The sequence below is a fragment of the Neovison vison genome, chromosome 1, assembly GCF_020171115.1.
Source record: "Neovison vison isolate M4711 chromosome 1, ASM_NN_V1, whole genome shotgun sequence".
Classification (NCBI taxonomy): Eukaryota; Metazoa; Chordata; class Mammalia; order Carnivora; family Mustelidae; genus Neogale; species Neogale vison.
The window spans coordinates 158,353,619-158,379,379 of NC_058091.1; the positions used below are offsets into that span (position 1 = coordinate 158,353,619).

The 25,761-nt window shown below is 36.7% G+C and overlaps 1 pseudogene; it reads right to left on the minus strand.

Moving 5' to 3' along the window:
* Positions 1-9,354: 9,354 nt before the first annotated feature.
* LOC122900540 lies at positions 9,355-9,807 on the minus strand (annotated as a pseudogene).
* Between the last annotated feature and the right edge of the window lie 15,954 nt (positions 9,808-25,761).

Below are 25,761 nucleotides of genomic sequence, written 5' to 3' on the forward strand. Positions count from 1 at the left end.
TATTGGTCTGAAATTCTCCTTTTTGGTAGGGTCTTTGCCTGGTTTGGGGACAAGGGTAATGCTGGCTTCAAAGAAAGAGTCTGTGCCGCTTCCAGTCGGCGAGGAGAGAAGAATTAGGCCCATACAAGTCAGCTGCAAAAGACTGGGAGCGGGGGGGGGGAAAGATGGCGGGGAAGTGGGAGGAGGCGCCTTTTCAGCCTGTACCCCAAAGTGAGCTGATTACTTATCAACGAACTCCATTCACCCATGAAATCAGCCTGAGATCAGAATTATACACGTCTGGATCTCTACAGGGGCAGAAGACTCCAGTGGGAAGGTAAAGCGGAGTGGGAAGGGCACACTGATATCAGAAGATAAAGAAAAGGTGGAGGGAGCCACCAGAGGTGACCGGTTGGAAAGTAATACCCCAATATGAGCGAGACTGCCCTGCCTCTGGGAACCAGCATTAACTTGGAGACTGGTTGAAAGCACTCCTAAAGAGCAAAGATCACAGTGGGGAAATTGTGGGAATCAGAGAGGCTAGGGACAGGGGCTTAAGTCCCCATTCCCAGTACAGTGTCCCAGGCGCTGAGGCAGAGAGAGTGTGGTGGAGAAACCATGTCTTGGTCTCTAAGCTGCCAGCACGCCCGAGAATGTGTGGGTTCGAGCTCCTGTGAGGGGATGGGAACCAACCACGCCCGACGGCAGAACGCGTGAGCCATGCTACAAAGCCTGAGATACGGGTGCACGTCCCTCATACTCCTCTGAGAGAGTTACAAAGGCCAGGCTGCCACTCTTTAACCCGCGCCATTGTTTCAGAGCCTAAGACATGCGTCCTGATCTCTCCCCTGACAGAGGTGCACGAAAGCCCAGCCTGGTGCTTTCAGACCTGCGTCACGTTCTCAGTGCCTGAGACACACACGCGACCAATAGCTGCCTCTGAAAGAGGTGTGCTCAAGCCAGGCACTCTTAGACCCAGCAAGACCAGGCACTCCCAGGGCAGGCAAGTGGGAAAATCTCAGTATGCGATTGCTGCTTGGAACCTCTCAAGTGGTCCAGAGCTCCCAGATAGCCGCCACTGCCTCTGCTTGGGGTACAAGCAAAAGATCCTGCTTCCTCACGGTCTGCAAATTGGAACCTGATCTGCCCGCCGCCAAGGGGGAACTTATTTAGGCTCTGCACCCAGACTAAGGCTTCTTTCTGAGAGGGAGAACAGCGTGCGGTTTGTTTTCCTCTAAAACTACAAAAACCATCAAAAGCGGTCAAGGTGAGAGAAAAATAAAAAGTGAACAAACATAAAAACCGCCAGAGAACAAAAGCCTGAAAAAAAAAAAAAACAGTTTCCTCAGAGACCACCCCCATGAGGGGAGCAGGAGGACTTAACTCAGGAAACGTCATTGACTGACAACACATGTGGCAGGCCCCTCCCCCAGAAAACAAACAAAGAAAGAAAAAAAAGAGGAAAAAAAAGACAACAATAGAACAACCACTACTTCATTGGAAAATTTTTATTTTTCACTCATTCCCACTATTCTGGCTCATTTTTTTTGCACATAGGTAATTTTTTTAACCTATTTAACATCACAGCTAGCTGTACAGTAAATCAAATTCCATAATACCCTTCTAACCTGAACTTTTTGATGCATACACCTATGATATTCTTTTGCATTTCTATTTTTTTAATTCCTCTTTTTGAATTTTAGTATAGTTTAGTCTAGTTTATTCCTTTTTATTTTTATCATCTAATATTCATATAGAGTTAAACTTCAAAGTCATCCACTTTCCCCAATCAATACTACCCCTATAGGTAAACCAAATTTTAATCCCCTTTATCTTAGGAAAGTTGAGTCCTTTAACAAAGATATCAAGATACATCCAGGAAGAATCAAAACAACCTTCCTCAGACACACTGAGAATTTATAACCACTCTCCCATCTTCTTCTTCCACCAGTGTTTCTGTGTTATTGTGTTTGTCCAGATAGCACACAAATCTTACACTTGGGGTTATTTTTGACGAGATCCTTCATTTATTTGCATATATATATATATTTTTTTCTCTTCTCATATACTTGTATCAGTCTTTTTGTTTGACTGTTCATGTTTGTCTACTTCATAATTCTTACTTTGGGGCCCCTCTGGCCTGAACTTTCTCTTTTATCTTTCCCTTCTTTCCTTTCTCTCTGTTTCTCTCTCTCTCTTTTTCTTTTTTTTTTTTTCTTTTCTGTTCTTTTTCTTCTTCTTTTACTTTTAATTTGTCTCTCGTTTGGGTGGGGAATCCTGATTGCTCAGAAGTGTTCCAGGGTGCACCTTGACTGCACCACAGTTGATACATCCAGCTACAACTGTTCAGACATTTCGCACCAAATTGACTGGGAGAAGGAATGCCCAACAGAAGAAAAATACAGAGTATGGACCTTCTGCAACAAAGCTAACAGCTATCAACATAGACAATATTTCGGAAAGAGAATTCAGGCTAACAATTATCCAGGCAATAGCTAGGTTGGAGAAAGCCATGGATGACCAAATGGAATTGATTAGGGCTGAACTGAAAGCGACCTGAAAGGATGTTTTCAATGATAGGGTGGAGCTTAAACTACCAGGGAAGAGGTTCACAATGCTCTCAATGAGTTCCAATCTAATCTAAACTCTATCAAAGCTAGGGTAACTGAGAGAGAATATAAAATTAGTGATCTGGAGGACAAACAAATAGAGAGAAAGGATGAGGGGGAAGCCTGGAACAAACAGCATAGAAACCACAAAAACAGAATCAGGGAAATAGATGATGCCATGAAGTGTTCCAATGTCAGAATTATTGGAATCCTTAAAGGTTAGGAGAAAGAATGAAGTCTAGAAGATATAGTGGAAAAAGTTGTTCATGAAAATTTTCCCAATCTGGCAAATGGAACCAGTGTTTGTGTTTTAGAGGCTAAACGGTCTCAACCCAAGATTATACATTCCAAAAAAAAAAATGACGACACCTGATAGTCAAATTGAGGAATTATAATTGTAGGTATAATCTGTTGAAAGCAGCAAAGGCAAAGAGGCTCCTTATTTACATAGGGAAGCCCAAGAGAATGACGTCAGACTTGTCCACAGAAACCTGGCAAGCCAGAAAAGGCTGGCAAGATATATTCAGGGCACTAAATAGGAAGAACATGCAGCCAAGAATACTTTATCCAGCAAGACTGACATTCAAATGGATGGAAAGCTAAAGAGTTTCCAAGACGGTCAAGGCTTAAAAGACTATGCAACCAACAAGCCGACACTGCAGGAAATATTAACAGGGCTTCTATAAAAGAGGAAAGATCCTAAGGAAAGCATTGAACAGAAATATAGAGACAATCTACAGAAAGAAAGACTTCAAAGGTAACTCAATGTCAATAAAAACGTATCTATCAATAATCACGTGAATGGCTTAAATGCACCCATAAAACGGCACAGGGTTGCAGATTGGATAAAATGACAGGACCCATCCATATGTTGTCTACAAGAGACCAGTTTTGAACCTAAAGATACACCCAGATGGAATGTGAAGGGATGGAGAAGCATCTTTCATGCCAATAGGCTTCAATAGAAGGCTGGAGTAGCGATTCTCCTATCAGATAAATTAGACTTTAAACTAAAGGCTGTAGTCAGAGATACAGAAGGACACTACACAATCCTTAAAGGGACTATCCACCAAGATGATCTAACAAAAGTAAATATCTATGCTCCCAATATGGGAGCAGCCATCTACTTAAGAAAACTCTTAATCAAGATAAAGAGTCATATTGATATGAATACACTAAACATAGGTGATCTTAACACGCCACTCTCAGAAATAGAAAGATCATCGAAGCAGAAAATCAATAAAGAAACAAGAGCATTGAATGACACATTGGACCAGATGGACCTCATAGATATATACAGATCATTCCACCCAAAAACAACAGAATACTCATTCTTCTCAAGTGCACACGGAACCTTCTCAAGAATAGACTACATACTGGGTCACAAATCAGGACTCAACCGATACCAAAAGACTGAGATTATTTCCTGCAGATTCTCAGTTCACAATACTTTGAAACTGGAGCTCAATAACAAAGAAAGATCAGAATGGACTCAAACACCTGGAAGCTAAAGGCCATCTTGCTTAATAATGCTTGGATCAACCAGGAGATCAAAGAAGAACTGAAACAATTCATGTAAACCAATGAGAATGAAGACACTTCTGTCCAAAACCTATGGGATACAGCAAAGGTTGTTCTAAGGGGGAAATACATAGCCATCCAAGCCTCCATCAAAAAATGGAAAAATCCAGAAAACACCAGCTGTCTCTACACCTTAGAGAACTTGATAATCAACAACAAATCAAACCAACTCCACACATAAGAAGGGAAATCATCAAGATTAGAGCTGAGATCAATGAGGGAGAAACCAGAGATACAGTAGAACGTATCAATGAAACTAGAAGCTGGTTTTTTGAAAGAATCAATAAGATCAATATACCATTGGCCACAATAATCCAAAAGAAAAGAGAGAAAATCCAAATTCATAAAATTATGAATGAAAATGGAGAGATCACAACTAACTGAGGAAGTAGAAACAATCATCAGAAGTTATTATCAACAGTTATATGTCAATAAGCTAAGTAACCTATATGAAATGGTTGCATTCCTGGAAAACTGTAAACTCCCAAAATCTAACCAGGAAGAATTTGACAACCTGAATAGACCGATATCTAGTAATGAGATTGAAGCAGTGATCAAAAACCTCCCAAAAAACAAGAGCCTAGGACCAGACGGATTCCCTTCGGATATCTACCAAATTTCCAAAGAAGAAATAACACCTATTCTCATGAAGCTGTTTCAGAAAATTGAAGGAGACAGAAAACTTCCAGACTCTTTCTATGAAGCCAGCATTACCCTGAACCCCATGCCAGTCAAAGACCCTACCAAAAAGGAGAATTTTAGACCAATATCACTGATGAATATGGATGCTAAGATTCTCAACAAGATCCTAGCCAACAAGACACAACAGCACACTGAAAAGATTACCCACCATGACCAGGTGGGATTCATCCCTGCACTACAAGGATGGTTCAACATTCTCAATTCAATCAATGTGATACAACAAATTAATATGAGAACAGAGAAGAACCACATGGTCCTCTCAATTGATGCAGAAAAAGCATTTGACAAAATCCAGCATCCGTTCCTGATTAAAAGGCTTCAAAGTATAGGGATAGCGGGAACATTCCTGAACCTCATCAAATCTATCTATGAAATACCCACAGCAGATATCACCCTCAATTGGAAAAAGCTTGCAGCCTTCCCATTGAGATCAGGAACAAGACAAGGATGCCCACTTTCACTACTCTTGTTCAACATACTATTAGAAGTCCTAGCAACAGCAATCAGACAACAGAGAGAAATAAAAGGTATCCAAATTGGTAATGAAGAAGTCAAAATCTCTCTCTTCACAGATGACATGATTCTTTATATGGAAAACCCAAAAGACTCCACCCCCAAACTACTAGAACTCATACAGCAATTCAGCAATGTGGCAGGATACAAAGTCAATGTGCAGAAATCAGTGGCTTTCTTATACACTAATAATGAAAATACAGAAATGGAAATTAGAGAATTGATTCCCTTTACTATAGCACCAAAAACCATAAGATACCTGGGAATAAACCTAACTAAAGTGGTAAATTATCTGTACTTGTATAACTACAGAACACTCATGAAAGAAATCGAAGAAGACAGAAAAAGATGGAAGACCATTCCATGCTCTTAGATCGGAAGAATAAACATTGTTAAAATGTCTATACTGTCTAGAGCAATCTATACTTTTAATGCCATTCCAATCAAAATTCCACCAGTATTTCTCAAAGAGCTGGAGCAAATAATCCTAAAATTTGCATGGAATCAGAAAAGACCCCGAATCTCTAAGGAAATGTTGAAAAACAAAAATAAAATGGAGGGGCATCACATTACCTGATTTCAAGCTTTGTTCCAAAGCTGTGATCACCAAGACAGCCTGGTACTGGCATTAAAACAGACACATAGACCAGTGGAACAGAGTAGAGAGCCCAGATATGGACCCTCAATTCTATGGGAAAATAATCTTCGACAAAGTAGGAAAAAGTATACAGTGGAAAAAAGACAGTCTTTTCAATAAATGGTGCTGGGGAAACTGGGCAGCTCTATGTAGAAGAATGAAACTAGACCATTCTCTTACACAGTACACAAAGATCAACTCAAAATGGATAAAAGACCTCAACGTGAGACAGGAATCCATCAGAATCCTAGAGGAGAACATAGGCAGTAATCTCTTCGATATCAGCCACAGCAATTTCTTTTAAGATATGTCTCCTAAGGCAAAGGAAACAAAAGCAAAAATAAACTTTTGGACTTCATCAAAATCAAAAGCTTCTGCACAGCAAAGGAAACAGTCAAGAAAACAAAAAGGCAACCCACAGAATAGGAGAAGATATTTGCAAATGACAGTACAGACAAAAGGTTGATATCTAGGATCTATATTAAAATTTTAAAACTCAATACACACAAAACAGACAAGCATATCAAAAATGGGCAGAAGACATGAACAGAAACTTCTCCATTGAAGACATACAAATGGCTATCAGACACATGAAAAAACGTTCACCATCACTAGCCATCAGGGAGTTTCTAATTAAAACCACATTGAGATATCACCTTACACCAGTTAGAATGGCCAAAATTAACAAGACAGGAAACAAAATGTGTTGGAGGGGATGTGGAGAAAGGGGAACCCTCTTCCACTGTTGGTGGGAATGCAAGTTTTTGCAACATTTTTGGAGAACAGTTAGGGATTCCTCAAGAAATTAAAAAATAGAACTTTCTTATGACCCTGCAATTGCATTCCTGGGGATTTACCCCAAAGATACAGATGTAGTGAAAAGAAGGGCTTTCTGTACCCCAATGTTTATAGCAGCAATGGCCACGGTCGCCAAACTGTGGAAAGAACCAATATGCCCTTCAACGGATGAATTGATAAGGAAAATGTGGTCCATATACACTATGGAGTATTATGCCTCCATCAGAAAGGATGAATACCCAACTTTTGTAGCAACATGGACGGGACTGGAAGAGATTATGCTGAGTGAAATCAGTCAAGCAGAGAGAGTCTATTATCATATGGTTTCACTTATTTGTGGAACATAACAAATAGCATGGAGGACATGTGGAGTTAGAGTGGAGAAGGGATTTGGGGGAAATTGGAAGGGGAGGTGAACCATGAGAGACTATGGACTCTAAAAAACAATCTGATTGGTTTGAATTGGTGGGTGGGTGGGATGTTGGGGTACTAAGTTGTGGGTATAGTAGAGGGCACAGATTGGATGGAGCACTGGGTTTGGTGAAAAAATAATGAATACTGTTATGGTGAAAAGAAATAAAATATAAATTAAAAAAAAAATAAATAAGTAAATATAAATAAAAGGAATCTCTGAAATAAGAATGTGGAGAATGGGGAAAACAGATTTCCAGTTATGGAATAAATAAATCATGGGAATGAAAGGCATAACATAAGGAATATATTCAATAATATACTAGTATTGTATCATGAAAAATGATAGCTACATACATGGTTAGCTTAGCATAACATAGAAATGTTGAATACTGTGTTATATACCTGAAAGTAATATAACATTGTGTGCCAACTATACTCAAGTTAAAAAAAAAAGACATAGATGGAACTGTAGGAGATTATGCTGAGTGAAATAAGTTAAGCAGAGAGAGTCAATTTTCCTATGTTTCACTTACTTGTGGAGCATAAGGAGTAACATGGAGGACATTAGGAGAAGGAAAGGAAAAGTGAATTGCAGGAAATCAGAGGGGGAGACAAACCATGAGAGACTGTGGACTCCGAGAAACAAACTGAGGGTTTTGGAAAGGAGAGGGTGGGGGAATGGGTGGGCTTGGTTGTGGGTACTAAGGAGGGAATGTATTGCATTGAGCACTGGTGGTGCACATGTGGTGCATAAATAATGAATCCTGGAACACTGAAAAAATAAAATATAGTTAAAAAATAAAAAAAAAATTAAAACAGATAAATTGTGACATTAAAATATAAAAGGAGAATAATAAAAGGATGAGACCTCTACAGACAAGGAAAGATAAATCGCTATCAGCAAAAACTATGAAACTATTTTATCTATGAACATGATTGTGTAAACTTTATGGTAACCAATGAGGAAATACCTAGATTGGATGCAAAACTTAAACAAACAAACATGTGAAACTGAGTAAATCACCATGGAAGGCTATTAGCTTACAAAAGCAGAGAGAGAATAAGAAACAATTGGGACCAAAAAATAAACAAAAGACAAAAGATAAAATGATAGTAATAGTTGTAGTACATATTAATAATTGCATAAATTACAAATATATTAAACTTTCTAGCCACAAAGCATATAATGACTGAGGGAAGAATAATCCCATTATGTGCTGCCCATAGGAGACATATCTCAGCCACAAAGACACACATAGGCTCAAAATAAAAAATAGAACATGACATTTCAAGCAAATAGAATAGAAATTAAATGTATGAAGACTATAAAGAAAAGGATAGCCATGCAAAATAGACTTTAAGTAAAAAATGGCAATAAAAGGCAAAGACCATTATTTAATGATAAAGTGGTCAGTTTTGAGAAGTTTTATTGCAATTACTGCATGTTAAAAAAATTGGATCTCAAATAAAAAAAATAACCTTACATCTCAAGTAACTTGAAAAGCTAGAACAAAATTAAGCTCAAATTTAACAGCAGGAAGGAAATAATAAATATCAGAACAGAAATAAATGAAATAGAGACCATAGAAACAATGGAAAGGATCAATGAAAGCAAGAGTGTTTCTTCAAAAAATGAGTTAGATTAAGAAAAAAAGTAAACTCAAATAAAATTGGAAATGAAAGAGGAGACATTAAAACTCACTTTATGGAATTATATATAATCATAAGAGATTACCATGAATAATTTTTTACCAGCAAAGTACTTAACGTGAAATATATAGATACATTTCTAGAGATATACAACCTACCAGAACTGAATCAGGAAGAAATAAAACATCTGAACAAACCAATAATAAGGAGGTTCTTTTCTTACAGGAAATAAGAGTTATTGGTGCACATGAAGAAGTAGAGGGACTGCAGAAGCTGTTATGAGCTCAGAGTTCACCATTTGTCCAGGGGCCACAATTAAGGATATATTTGACCCCATAGCCATGTGGGATGAGCTAATTTTCAGCCATCATGTATTCAAATTTATCTTCATTAAACTTAGTACAACCCCACCTTTTTGAAAATGTGGATCTTCTGGAAGCCAGGGAACTTGAACTTAGCCTTGTGTAGGGCTCAGTCACATGCACCTTGTTCTCCAGCTTCCTACAGATGGACATGATGACATGGTTTATGTGAACACTGGTCACTGTGCCCTGGGATTTTCTAAAGGCACCCCACATATCTGTATGGAGCCTATCAGCCACAGCATTGGATATCTTGTTGCTACAGATGACATGGAAGAGGTGGAGTTGCACTAAGATGTGAAGACCATCTTTGCCACGGCTTTTCACCATGTACTTGATGGCACAAATACAGACAGCCTCCAGGGCTTCCGAAGAGAGCTTCTCATACTCCTCTGACATCTGTGGCCACGTAGTGGGAACACATCTACTTCTGCCTTCTTCCACTCCAGGTCAAAGATGCAGATTTTTGGCATTAAAAAAAAAAAACAACTCTGCAGAAGCAAGACTTTGAATATGGCTTGCTATTACAATACTGGTAACACCAGGCAGGATGATGACCCATGGGTACACCAGGATCTTCAGTGGTGCACCATGGAAAAAAGCTAGAGATTTAATAGTTAATCATGTCACAAAACTCCACAGCAGACAACTTCATTGGAGACTTCTTTCAAACATTTAAAAGTAGAATTAGTACCATTCTTCCTCAAAATCTTGAAAAATACATAGAATGAGCCATTATAGGGAGCCAACATTACTTCGATATAAAAATCAGATAAGGATATAAAAAGAAAAAGAAAACTACCAACCTACATATCTGAGGAATGCAGGTGCAAAAGTTCTGAACACAATATTAATAAACAAATTTCAAGAACACATTAAAGTATTATACTTTAATGTATATTATACTTTAATGACTAAGTGCCATTTATTCCTAGGATACAAGGATAATGCGATATATAAAATCCAATAAAATAAAACATATCACATCAATATAATAAAAGAGAAAAATCACATGTACACTTCAATAGATCCAGAAAAATAAAGTTTGACACAATAAATAATTCTATTGTCTAAAATCCCTTATCAGAGTGGGTATAGAAGAAACATAGCTCAACATAAAAAAGATCATATACAAAAAAAACACAGCTAACATTATTCTCAATGGATAAACATTGAAAATATTTCTTGTAAGACCAGGGACAGGAGAGTGATGCCCATTTATAGTGCTCCTATTCAATGTAGTACTGAGTATTGAGGAAGAAAAAAGTAGAGATGATATTTAGCCTGCTTTGTTGTTGTTGTTGTTGTTGTTGTTGTTGTTGTTTGGCTTTAACAATTGATCTAAACCTCAGTGCTTAGGTGCCTTCACTGTTTTCTGGTCTTTTCTCCACAATTTGGTCAAGGGAAAAAACCATGTTGTAAATTGAGTTATATATCCAAGCCAGAATGAGTTAAAATCTGTAGCTCAACACTTACATCTAAAATTTTGGAGTTACTGATTTTAAGCCATATTCATTAATAAGCAATGCTATTTTTACATTTTGGAGGAAGTGTTATTATACTTGCAGATGAAATTGTTATTATTAGTGAAGTTTTGAGGTGATCTTCATGGGACAATCACATTAAATCCTGGTATATCATTATTGTTACTGTTAATTATGTCAGAGATCCTGTCATTTGCTCAAATTGAAGTTTTCTAGAATTTGGAATAGTCAGCCTTCTAGCTATATCTGATCATCTTTTTTTTACACTGAAAATAATTCTGAAAACTGGCCATCATATTTTTTTCACCCAAACCATCTCTAATACCCCCTATTTGGTTTCAGATGTTTAGTGTTTGGTGTTTGTTTTTTTTTCTTGTTTGTTTATTTTTTTTCCAAATCTTCAACCTGATGTAATTGGCAGTCATACTTGTCCCTAAACTCTCCAGTTCTCATCACTTATCTATACACCAGCACTCTTCCAAAAGCCATAATCACCTGGTTGCTGCATCCTTTGTCCCTCAAAATGGGATAGTACTGATTACAGAATGGTAAATTCTCATCTTGATCCTTCACCTCAATGCCTCATGGCTAAACATTGACCTCATCCTGGAGCTCCTTGCTCAATTTCCCTGTCTCATCAGAGGGTGTAGAGGAATCATGGGAGAGTGCACAAAAGATAATTCAAGCAGCATTACTTGTTCTCCCACTCACTGGACTGAACAGTCTGTGTAAGTTATTTTATCTTGAATTCTTTCTATGGATTAATTGTATTGCTTCCATTTTACAGGTAAGAAAGTTACAGTTTAAAGAGTTTAAGAAATCCCCATGATCTAAATAGTTTAATGATCTGTAACATTTCTTTTTTTTTCCAATTTATTTATTTTCAGAAAAACATTATTCATTATTTTTTCACCACACCCAGTGCTCCATGCAAGCCGTGCCCTCTATAATACCCACCACCTGGTACCCCAACCTCCCACCCCCCCCGCCACTTCAAACCCCTCAGATCTGTAACATTTCTGTTATACAAGGAGAATAAAATCTAGAGATTTGCTGTACGACAGCTAAGAGTGCACCACTGTGCATTTATATTTCTGTTGACATGATAGTTCACAAATACTACTGGGACAAAAGGGGACATCAGGAAACTCTTGGAGTTGATGGATATGTTTATTATCTTAATTGCAGTGATGATATCATGGGCATTGGCATAAAACCAAGTGCATCAAATTCTATACATTAAATGTTCAGCGATGTCTTTTTTAAAAAAAGCTCTTTTAAAAATGTAATAAAGTTGCATATTTCTCTGATAGTCCAAAACCTTTAGTACTTTGCATTACCTAAATGTTCTTCCTCCTTCTTGGCATTTGTTTTCTTAGAAGGATCCTAAATATTATTATTTTTTATATGAAACATTTTACAAAGGCAGGATCATGTATATTCTTGAAATCCGTTTTTGGATCTGATCATCCATCATTCTCATTATTGATGCAACTGATTCTGATGTGTAACTTACACTCTGCTCACTTCCTTCCTGGAATTCATCACTGTTTATACAGCCTGTAAAGATTGGGCATGTTTGCTTGTTGATTCATCTCTAAGCTTTCTTAAGTAGAAGTATGAACTATTGTTTCTGTTGATTAAAATTACAATTTCTGGTATTTTTTTTTCGTTTCCCCAGCATGACCAATACCCTCTGTGAAGCATATATTTGTACTGTAAACTTTCAGCATTAAAATTTTATTTTCTCAAATCTAGCTCAATGTCTAACAAGAAATAGATGATATATACTTAATTGTTGAAGTAATGGGTATTTAGCATCACCAGTTTATTGTTTTAAAAATAATTCTAAATTAACAAAACTTTGACAAAATATAATTTATCATTTTACTTACTTCATATCATTTATAAGATAGTGACATGTTATTATTTTCTTAAAAAGCTAGATATTTTAATTGCTTATGTAACTATTACTTAATTCTTAACAATGGGATCAGTACATGGTAAATTATATATATATATATATATATATATATATATATATATATGGCATATATATATGTTTCTTCAAAACACAAGAATAGCGTGTGTGTGTGTGTGTGTGTGTGTGTGTATAATATATATCTCAGCATACCTTAAGGAAAGAGTTTGACTTCATTTCAGAAAACCCAAGGGTCAGATTTCAGGAGATTCTTTGCTGTCAACATGAAGGAACTAGCGTACTATGTATTCAAGGAAAGGTCATAAAAGAGCTGTGGATCTCCACTGTTGATAAGATTGATTTTATATTGAGTAGCTCCAGAATTTGAGTGATAAAGGATATTTGGGAAGGGGTGGGCTTTTGAAGATTTGCTCAGATAGGCCCCAGGCACCATCTCTGGTAAAAGTAATACATTTTGCTTGTACATTTTGCTTATACTCCTGAAGAATGTACGAAGCTCTCTTAGTGCAAATAATCCCCTTGGGACTGACTAACACATATTCCCATGTGTTGTTTCAAGAGATGTATACATACTCCATATAATGTTGTTTTGCATGTAAATTTAATTTTATTTAGATTTTCTAAGAATAGTATACCACATAATCATGTAGGTGAAAAATTATCATATTTTATGTGCTGATAACTCAAGTGCGGAGCTTTTCACTTATCAGATCAGAATATGTCCTGACTATGGACTCTGAAAAACAATCTGAGGGGTTTGAAGTGGCGGGTGGGTTGAGGTTGGGGTACCAGGTGGTGGGTATTATAGAGGGCACGGATTGCATGGAGCACTGGGTGTGGTGAAAAAATAATGAATACTGTTTTTCTAAAAATAAATTAATTGAAAAAAAAAAAGAATATGTCCTAAGACTCTGCTTTTTGAAAATCCCCTGTTCATGCCAAAGCTGGTGCTCCCACTGTGTGGATCCACTTAAAGTAACAAGGTAACAAAATACCCTTTACTTGCTAGATATGTATGTCTGTGTCCTGGGTAGCAAGGTGCATTTTCCATATATTCATACTTTCAGAACATAAGATAAACCTATTTTAGGGGAATAAATAGATACTATGCTCTGGAGAGTACCAAATGCTACCTTTAGCTTTGCAGCAGGCTAAGAACCTCAGATTTATAAGACATAGGGAATTCAATGCCTACAAAGTAACATTATTCAATGTTTAATCTATTATCATAAAATGAGGATAGGATATGAACAGTAGATGATAATTCCATTCATGGGTGGTAAACCAAAGTGAGAATGTGTGGGAGGATGTCTAAGGCACTGCATGGTGACTGTAGTTAGTAATCCTAGATGATACGATTGAAAGTTGTTAAGGGACTGGATCTTAAATGTCTTCATACACACAGACACAATCAAACAAACAAAAAATGTAATTATGTGATACAGTGGCAGTGTTGGCTAACCTTGTTGACCATCCCATTGCAATATATATGTAGCTTAAATCATTATATTATGTAATTTAACCTTACATATTTTTATGGGACAATTATATCTTAATAAAGCTAGAAAAAAACCCACAAATCACACAATGATAATTGTTTGGTTTCATTTGGTTTGCATTAATTTGAAGGTTTATTTAGTGGCCAAGAATGCAGAAGCATATCCCCGTTGACACAGCTACACAAAGTATAGAGCAGTCTGTTACATATTCTCTCTCAGCAGTTCTCCCAATATTCTCATAGAATTATAGTTGCTTATGGTGCCTCTATGTGGAGGCATAGCAAACATTTTTATTAGTAACATTATTTTGACTTTCTAATTATTTTATTATATTTCTTGGCACTCATGGGTATTTAAGACACTGCTCTCTAGTTTTCTGATCAAGTAGGAGTTATTAGTTAGAAGATAAATGAAAGCCCACTCTTGACCTTTGACTCTGAGTTTGGTAAATCAAATATCAATTTCTAGAACAAACCTTGGGGAGTCTGAACAAAAGAAACAGATTTTGAAAGATGCAAGTCATTCACCCAAGAAAGTTTTCAGCTTTTACCCATTGAGTATGATATTAGTGGTATGCTTATCATATATGGCCTTATTTTGTTTACTATGTTTCCTATAAACTTACTTCCTTGAGAAAATATATCATAAAAACTGTTGAATCTATTCAGGGCTGTCTACTTGGTCCAACTTATTATTTCCTAACACTACCCCCCCCAAAAAAAAGGAAGGGAGCAAAATGATTTAACTCACGAGACTGCCTTAACTCCACACTGTGAATTCACAAGTGGTCTATATGCACACAAACACACACACACACACACACACACACACACATTTTGTTTTGTTTTTTGATTATAAAAACAACACTATCTATTTTTGAGATTATATACATACTAAATTTTAAAGGAAACTATTGTTGACTTTTTGGGATATGCATGTTTATGTATACTTGAAAGTAACATCGTGCCCCGGATATTCTGGTGGAAATGGAATCTTCAAAATAGACATCCTTAACAAAAATCCAGATGTAATAGTGTATTCTCCATATGGACTTGTTGTTGAATTATTTGAATCATCAGTGCAACCCAGAACATTTAGATTATCATGCAACATTCCATCTGAAAGCAAAAGTACAGCAAATTTTTTGTGTATTAAGTTTTTCCATTTCTTGAGCACCGAAGGCCTGACCTTCATGAGCAAAGGCAGCTCTTGACTTCCCTTGGCTCCCTAGATAGATGTCCTGATGAATCCTTCCAAAGTGTTATCATCTCTTTCAGCAAGTCAATGTCACCATGTCCAGAATTCCAACAAATTATTTTTTAAAAGATTTTATTTATTTATTTGACAGAGAGATATACAGCAAGGAACACAGCAGGGGGAGTGTGAGAGGGAGAAGCAGACTTCCCACAGAGCAGGGAGCCCCATGCGTGGCTGATCCCAGGACCCTGGGATCATGAAATGAGCCGAAGGCAGATTAAGGACTGGGACATCCAGGTGTCCCCCCAACAAACTATTAATAATAGAAAGGTATTATACGAAATGAAGTGTGTAAATATGTAAGGAATGTACAAAGTGTAATCAGATTCCTGGGGTTAAGAGTTGAGTGGGTTCAAATTTTAGGGTGGATGCTTGTTAGGAGAGAAACTATAGGAGTGAAATTCAAAGCAAGAAGAGTAAACCTAATGTCTTTGAGTAATAATAATTTGCGCTCTGAAGCAAAAATTATATTTCACTATGCTTTTATTTTTAAAGAGTTATTTATTTATTTTGAGAGAGAGGGAGAGAGAGAGGGAGAGTGCACAACTGGGAAGAGCAGAGGGAGAAAGAGAGAGAATCTCAATCAGACTCCACACTCAGCAGAGAGCCTGACATGGGTCTTGATTTCGTGACACTGAGATCACAACCTGAGCCAAACCCAGGAGTTGAATATTTAACCAACTATGCCACTCAGATACCCCTATAACTTTAATTTTCTGAAATATAAATCCAGTCCTCCTTCATAGCCTCCAGGAATGAATTTATATATTTATAGACAATAAATATAAAATAACAAAATCCTGCCTTTTTAGGCACATCCCGTGGGGATTCAGAAAACAAGCCAGATGAAGGAAACCTTCAGAAATGAGGTAAACTAAGTGGGTCAAAATTGGGAAATTCATGGACAGCCGAATCACTGCCCAGGCAATAGCAAAAAAAAAAAAAAAAAAAGTGGCAGAGGACATTTTTCCCCAATGAAGTGTGTCACCATCTTCTCAGGAATAATTATAGTACTTGCATCCTCAACATGCTCTGAAAAACCTTAAAATATCAAGTTTGTATGTTAAAATCCACTGATTCAAGACAAAACAAAACAAAACAAATAAAAACAAAAACAAAAAAACAAGGGGTGGTTCAAGATTTTGATCTGGAGAGAGGTTGAATTATGTTTTCATATGTCATTAAGCCATTTCCAACTATTCAGCAGGCTGTCTAACTGTCCTTGTTGCTTATTTTACTAAATGATTTGGATAAAATTATTCATAATTTTAATAAATATATGTTTATTAGATATATTGACCATGATTATTTTGAATACATCAGATGCATTTTATTGAATAGAAACTCATTTAAAAATTTATTTTTTATGCTTTTTAATATTCATATATATTATTTAATATCCAGGATATTGTCCAGAACAGATTTGAATGATAATCATCATCTTTAGTTCTGATTTTAGTGGGGTCCTGTTAACTGTAATAACATTTAACATTGTTTACAAAAATATTTTGATAGGAGTAATAATTCATCATATAGGATATAAAAATATTCACAAGGACGGAATGCAGAGATTTATAATTATATATTTACCTTTCCACAGACAATCTTAGCAAATATTTTGAACTTCAATTTCCTTATAAAGGAACCCATACTCAAGTCATGAACTGGAACATTAGGCCATAAATGTTCTCAATGTTTTTTTTTTTTTTTAAAGATTTTATTTATTTATTTGAGAGAGAGAGAGACAGTGAGAGAGAGCATGAGCGAGGAGAAGGTCAGAGAACGAAGCAGACTCCCCATGGAGCTGGGAGCCTGATGTGGGACTCGATCCCGGGACTCCAGGATCACGCCCTGAGCCGAAGGCAGTCGTCCAACCAACTGCGCCACCCAGGCGTCCCGAGTGTTCTCAATGTTTTAAATGTATATCGGAGCTCATGGGATTGGACACCTTCCTTTTCCATACCTGGGTCCCTGCTTTTATCATGTTTTCCTGACAAATGAACACACCGGAAAAGGTGTAAGGAGAGGGAAGAGACATCAGCCAACAGTCACCCTGGACTAACTTCAGTCAAAGTGTGCAATTAATTTTCCTGATCTTGTGATACTAAAACAAGTAGCCACAAACTTGACTGCATCTTGATGGCTCTAGCCATTTTTTGCATCCATGGCAAACTGAACATCTCTTCTTCTCTGAATGTGCAGGCTCTTTATAAGTTTCATCCCATTCTTCTCTAGGCTAATGTGATTGTGTTGATCATGCTTCTGCGGTAGCTTCAGAAATGCAGGAAATATGGGGGTTTTACCAAGCTTTCTATGTCCATTTCCTCCTATAGTCTCTCTTATTATCACCTCTTCCATTTGATAGGAGGCACATTTGATTTGCTGTAACAGGAACAGCAGTAGGGAAAAGGACCAAAGCCACTTCTCCACCATTACCAAAACACCACTTGAAGGCTTTCCACCAATCTTCCCATTTACCTGAATATTGCACAATTTTCTCCATCTCAACAAAATGCCTTTTTATGTTTTCTTTTCTTCCTTAGTTTGTCATTGAAGTGTTTATTTAAATTCCAGTTAGCACACAGTATAATATTGGTTTTAGGTTTAGAATTTAGTAATTAAACACTTACACACAACACCCTGTCCTCTTCACAGTAACTGCCTTCCTTAATGAACATTATATGTTTAATCCAACACTAAACCCGTCTCCCCACTGGTAATGACCAGTTTGTTCTCTATAGTAAAAAGCCTATTTATTGGTTTTCAGCTGTTTCTTTGTTTTTTTGTTTGTTTGATTTTGTTTGTTTCCTAAATCCACATGAGTGTAATCCTTACATATTTGTCTTTTTCTGATTTATTTCATGTAGCATAAGGGACTCTAGCTCCATCCTTGATGTTCTAAATTGAAAGATTGCATTCTTTTTTTCTGAGCAATGTTCTTGTGTGTGTGTGTGTGTGTGTGTGTGTGTATGTGTACACAACTTATCCATTAATCAACTGACAGCAGCTTGTTTATTTTAGATAATGTTGCTATAAACATTGGGGCAAATATTTTTTTAAATTCTTTGGGTAATTAGATACTAGTGCAATATTGGATCGTATCTGACTTCTATTTCTTAACTTTCTGCAGACCCTCCATAGTGTTTTCCAGACTGGACAGAGCAGTTTTTATTTTCACCAAAAATGTAAGAAGGTTCCCCTTTTTCGACATCCATTCCAACACTGGTTGGTTCTTGTGTTGTTGATTTTAACCATTCTGACAGGTGTGAGGTGATATCTCATTGCAGGTTTTTTTTTTTTTTTTTTGGTTTGTTTCATTTTATTTTCTTTTTTTAAGACTCATTATGGGTCACCTGGGTAGCTCAGTGGGTTGAGTCTCTGCCTTTGGCTCAGGTCATGGTCCCAGGGTCCTGGGATGGAGCCCTGCATCAGGATTTGTGTTTGGCAGGGAGCCGGATTACCTCCCCCTCTCACTGCCTGCCTTTCTGTCTACTTGTGATGGCTCTCTAATAAAAAATAAATAAAATATTTTTAAAAAGATTTTATACACAATGAATTCTGTTACACTGAAAACAAATTAATAAAAAAGATTTTATATATTTATAAAAATTATATATAAGATTATATTACATATTATATATATTAATATATTATATTATAAATATATTTTATTTATATTTATTTAAAAATCTTTTTTTAATTTATTTATTTTCAGAAAAACATTATTCATTATTTTTTTTACCACACCCCGTGCTCCATACAAGCCGAGCCCTCTATAATACCCACCACCTGGTACCCAAACCTCCCACCCCCCCGCCACTTCAAACCCCTCAGATTGTTTTTCAGAGTCCATAGTCTCTCATGGTTCACCTCCCCTTCCAATTTACCCAAATTCCCTTCTCCTCCCTAACGCCTCTTGTCCTCCATGCTATTTGTTATGCTCCACAAATAAGTGAAACCATATGATAATTGACTCTCTCTGCTTGACTGATTTCACTCAGCATAATCTCTTCCAGTCCCGTCCATGTTGCTACAAAAGTTGGATATTCATTCTTTCTGATGGAGGCATAATTCTCCATAGTGTGTATGGGCCACATTTCCTTATCCATTCATCCGTTGAAGTGCATCTTGGTTCTTTCCATAGTTTGGCGACTGTGGCCATTGCTGCTATAAACATTGGGGTACAGATGGCCCTTCTTTTCACGACATGTGTGTCTTTGGGGTAAATACCCAAGAGTGCAATTGCAGGGTCGTAGGGAAGCACTATTTTTAATTTCTTGAGGAATCTCCACACTGTTCTCCAAAGAGGCTGCACCAACTTGCATTCCCACCAACAGTGTAAGAGGGTTCCCGTTTCTCCACATCCTCTCCAACACATGTTGTTTCCTGTTTTGTTAATTTTGGCCATTCTAACTGGTGTAAGGTGATATCTCAATGTGGTTTTAATTTGAATCTCCCTGAGGGCTAATGATGATGAACATTTTTTCATGTCTCTGATAGCCATTTGTATTTCTTGATTGGAGAAGTGTCTGTTCATATCTTCTGCCCATTTTTTGATGTGTTTGACTGTTTTGTGTGGGTTGAGTTTGAGGAGTTCATTATAGATCCTGGATATCAACCTTTTGTCTGTACTGTCATTTGCAAATATCTTCTCCCATTCCGTGGGCTGCTTCTTTGTTTTGTTGACTGTTTCCTTTGCTGTGCAGAGGCTTTTGATTTTGATGAAGTCCCAAAAGTTTATTTTCGCTTTTGTTTCCTTTGCCTTTGGAGACGTATCTTGAAAGAATTTGCTATGGCTGATATCGAAGAGATTACTGCCTATATTCTCCTGTAGGATTCTGATGGATTCCTGTCTCACATTGAGGTCTTTTATCCATTTTGAGTTGATCTTTGTGTACGGTGTAAGAGAATGGTCGAGTTTCATTCTTCTACATATAGCTGTCCAGTTTTCCCAGCACCATTTATTGAAGAGACTGTCTTTTTTCCACTGTATATTTTTTTCTGTTTTGTCGAAAATTAATTGACCATAGAGTAGAGGGTCCCTATCAGGACTCTCTACTCTGTTCCGCTGGTCTATGTGTCTGGTTTTATGCCAGTACTGAAATGAAAGCAGGATTTTGATTTTATATATATTTTTATATAAATATTTTATATAAATATAAAATTTAATACTTTTTATAAATATATATATATATATTTATAGGTATATAAAATCAAAATCCTGTGTGTGTGTGTGTGTGTGTGTGTATGTTTATCACAGCATTATTCACAACAGACAAGTTATGGAAACAACCAGGGATCCTGGGTGGCTCAGTGGGTTAAAGCCTCTGCCTTCGGCTCGGGTCATGATCCCAGGGTTCTGGGATCGAGCCCCACATCGGGCTCTCTGCTTGGCGAGGAGCCTGCTTCCCCCTCTCTCTCTCTCTTTCTGCCTGCCTCTCTGTCTAATTGTGATCTCTCTGCCAAGTAAATAAATAAATCTTTAAAAAAAAACTTAAAAAAAAGATATGGAAACAACCAAAAGGCCCATCAACAGGTGAATAGATAAAAATATGTAGTACATATACAGACTGCAATATTATTCAGCCATGAGAAAGGAATATATCCTCTCATTTGCAACAACATGGATGGACCCTGATCACATTATGGCAAATGTGTTTAGTCAGACAGAGACAAGTACCATATGATATCACTTACATGTGAAATCTAAAAAAAAAAAAAAAAAAGTTAAACTTGTAAAAACCAGAGAGTAAAATGAGGGCTATGAGGGGATGGGGGGGCGGGGATTGAGAGTGATGGTATTTAAGGCTATGAATTTGTAATGGGTAGTAAATAAGCTATAGAGATCTAATGCACAGTATAATAAGTACAGACAATAATATTGTGCTATAATTATTCAACATGATAAATATCATCAAATCAGCAATCATATTACAATATATAGGTATCAAAGTAACACACTGTACACCATCAACTCATACAATGATACACATCACATTTATTCAATAAAAAATAACACTTCAACGCACCAAATATTTTTTTTAAATTTTATTTATTTATTTGAGAGAGAGAGACAGTGAGAGAGAGCATGATCGAGGAGAAGGTCAGAGAGCGAAGCAGACTCCCCATGGAGCTGGGAGCCCGATGTGGGACTCGATCCCGGGACTCCAGGATCACGCCCTGAGCCGAAGGCAGTCGTCCAACCAACTGAGCCACCCAGGCGTCCCGTACACACCAAATATTATATATATTTTATATGTAGTGTATTTATATATATATATGACAGAAAAAATGGGTAGAACTACAAAGAGAAATTGATAAATCCATGCTCACAATTTGATATTTTAAAAAACCTTTTTCTGTTACTAATAAATCACACCAAATATTATAAAAATATAGAAAACTTCAACCATGCTATTAATAAGATTTATTTCATAGGATATTATATATACATTTTCCACATACTTTCTGAAAATGTTTGCTTTTGATGAATGATTGCCTTCTGTTTTTATTTTCACTAACTCCCCTTCATCTTCCATACATGACCAGTATGTTGTGGTTAGTCTTTTAGAATCATTTGGATTTTTCTGGAGGAAAGCCAAAAACAGTGAAAAGATACTAACGTTAAATATATACAAAGTGTTTCTTAAATATCTAGACTTGTTTGCGATGCACATCTTAGGAACAAGCAAAAAGCACACCTTTCTTTTCCTTTTTGATCAATAATGTGAAAATCCCAAGAATTAGGAATACATTTGTAACATTGAAAGCTAAGCCTCATGCGGACATTAATGAAAAGAGTGTTTGGCATTTAACTCCCATAAATAAAGCTTCTGAATAGAACTACTTCAGAGATCGATATGGTTCAATTCAGAACAATGAGGCTTCCGAGTTGTAAGGAACAAGGGAAAATCAATCAATCAAGAAAATGTTCTAACTTTGTTTTTAGAATTCTCAATTTTGTTTTTTAAAAATGTGCTATTTATCCTCCTATTCTCTACCAGTTCCTGTAACGTAATGAAAACAACATGTTTTAAAAATAAGAGTATGCCAATCCTTCAACAGGGATACCTGAATTCTTTGGGGTGTCTGCCAAGGCAGGATGTGTCTTTATGCAAATTATTCTCATAAGTGGTGTCGAATAATTCATATAAAATTTGTTACTATTCATGTAATTGGTACAGTAATGGTTTCATTTTTATAGTTTAGAACAGGCTCAAGACTGTCTCTAGGATGATGGCATTCTCACTCATGGGTATTCTAATATATTTTGATTGGGAAAGTTCTATATGGTTATTTGAATGTTCGTTATCACCAGCTACATTTTGCGGCTTAAAGTGAACTCACACTATATATTAAAAAGGACTGCTGGTTATTCTCAGTTGTTAAACCATCATGTGGAACTATAGCTTTTCTTCCTATTAAAAAAAAATTGGACTTTCTAACTGACCTACTATAAATAGTTGCTATTATGAATCATAGTAATTCTTCATTTCCCACCAAATTTTGGGAATATCATAGCATTTTGGAATACACATTTAAATGAGCCAATCGCTCATTGGGTGAATTTTCAGTGCTTTGCACAATATTTGTCTTTTCTTCCTTATTTATTTTAGGTTATTTGTTTTCTTTGCCATTCTACAGTTTCTTTATAATGCATCTGAGAAAGTTAGTAAGTTCCAAGAGCAACAGCATAGCAGGGAGAAAGGAGCCATCCTCAAGAGAGAGAGCCATCGAACATTCCAAAGAAAATGTGTGGCTTTAATAGACTTCAATAGATCTGTCCAGTAGCAAAGCAAGAAAAGGGATTGCTGGGGCCATGCAAATATAGCTGTAGAAGACTATACAGAAAGTGTGAAGTTTGAGGCATAGCAGGTGGGAAGATAGAATCTTCTGCAATTAATATGACTGATACAAGAAATATGCACACAAATACAGACTGGTGTCAGTCATAGAATAGTATCAGATCCAGAATGAAGGTAGTGGAAGGAGATACGGATTCTATCAGAATAGAGAGAGTCCCTTTAAGGCCCACCTTGCTAAAGGCTTCACCAATTTAGTAACAAACAATGGGTATTAATAGTTAAAATACAAAACATAGTATCTATACTTTTTTTTATATAATTGTGCCTACACTGATTGTTGTAAACTATATATAGCTTATTTGATAGGGTGAGTTTGATTATCCTCAATTAATTTTTCTTCTCTTGTCAACCTAACGTCCTGAGTAAAATAATCCATGCTAATGTTGTTATAAACATGTCTGGACTGAAAATTGTGGGTATGACCCTGGCGTTTGGGACAGGCAGGTGAAGAAAGCCGACCCCTTATTAAATGAGACATAAGGTCTGGCCCTTTTGAAGCATGTGTGCCCCTTCATGAATTAAAATCTGTGAGTCCAGGACTCATGGACATTTAAAACAAAGGCATGCCTTTTGGGATGTGCAGCTTCTCCACAGATTACTGATGGCATGATTTGAGATTTCCTACACAGAATCTGATGATTCTTAAATACAGTGGAATCTCAATGAAAAATGTGATATATAGTAGACTACTTTGCATTTGAGACAGGCACCTAGAAAGAGTTGGAGAATAGAAGAAGGGAAGTATCATTTACAGGGGACATAGAAACTTTATCATCAAAATTGATTAACATTTCTAGTTAGTTCTGAAGTACATATATGTGTGGATTCATATATATATATAACATTATATATTTATAAATTTATAGTGATATATATATATATATATAAATTTTTCATTAATGTGCAAAGAAGTTTTAGATGACTGGTTTGCAAATGTGCCTTAAAGTATGCATGTGTGGGGTGCGTGGTTGGCTCAGTGGGTTAAGCCGCTGCCTTCAGCTCAGGTCATGGTTTCAGGGTCCTGGGATCGAGTCCTGCATTGGGCTCTTTGCTCAGCTGGGAGCCTGCTTCCCTCTACCTCTCTCTCTGCCTGCCTCTCTGTCTACTTGTGATCTCTCTCTGTCAATTAAATAAAAATCTTTAAAGTATTCATGTGTGTGTATGCATGTGTGTGTGTATTTTCCCCTACAGATTACAGTTTTCTTAAGGTCGAGGACCCCACTCTTTTCTGTCTACACAAATACACACATGTGTGCATGTGTACCATATTTTGCTTAAAGCAAGTATAGAAAACAAATCATTAAATAACCTACAGTCCAACAGTGAACCGTCAAAAGAACATGAAGAGATGTATGATGAGTTGAAAGAAACTGATTTTAGTGCTGGTCATTTCATTATGCTCTAGTACAGGTACAAAGGCAAATAGATTCAAAGAAAGGTTGTAATCAAGTGATTTGGTAACCAGAGCGTAGACAGTGTCTATAGATACAGTGACAGGGAAGGGCTTGGGAAATTACAAAGAAGTTGTGGAAGACTTAGTTATGTTTTAAATGTGTGCTGATGAGTGGGAAATGATCCTAACATTGCAGGCTTGATTTCAGGAGAAATAGCTACTGTTTTTCCAGACATAAAGACACAAAACCTACAGAAAAGATCAGTTGTAGTTTCACCCTGCTGACTTCGAACACAAAAATTGTAGTAATTAGGCGGGTTTGTCTCGGTTTTCACCAATGACATCACATCCACTCATACACGTACACATGGAACTTGGAAAACAAAATCAGTGAAACCGGTTATGATGATATTGAATATTCTTAAAATGGAGGTGTTTGCTTCATTTACATATTTATTAAACATGGATTTCTTGATTACTCCTTTGTCAGGCATTATTCTGAGTACTGAGGAGGCAAAGCTGAATGATATACATTCTCTGACCTCATCAAGTTCTAAAAGATTCTGATCAGAGAACTACCAAATGCTTTGCTTTCTCTCTTACTGGTTTAGGTGTTTAGACTTACTCAGACATAATTACACAGTGAGAAATAAGCAGCATTTCACTAACACACAGAAAAATTGCCTTTCATGGAAGGATTCACTAGTACTTGGGTTTGATGGGTTAGTGTGAATACACATAATTTTATATAGGTAAAGTGGGATATAACAGGTCGGATGGCAAGAGCTAGACTGGTTGGTTTCTTGACTAACTGAGTGCAAAAACAGAATTCTACTGTAAAACTGAGGTTTTCCCTGACAACCCTTGATGCTGGGAACATAAAGAAAAATCACAAGTGAACACCAAGCCTCCAAGGCCAGACAAAAGTAATGTCCATTTGCTTAAGCATAAGTCTAAGTAACAGATACAGTTTTTCAGGCTTTGGAGAATCTTTCTGCAGTTTTGCGGTAATAATCCATTTTTCACACTCTAAGGAGAAGCAACGTAATATGAAATTACCATCACAATTCATTTCT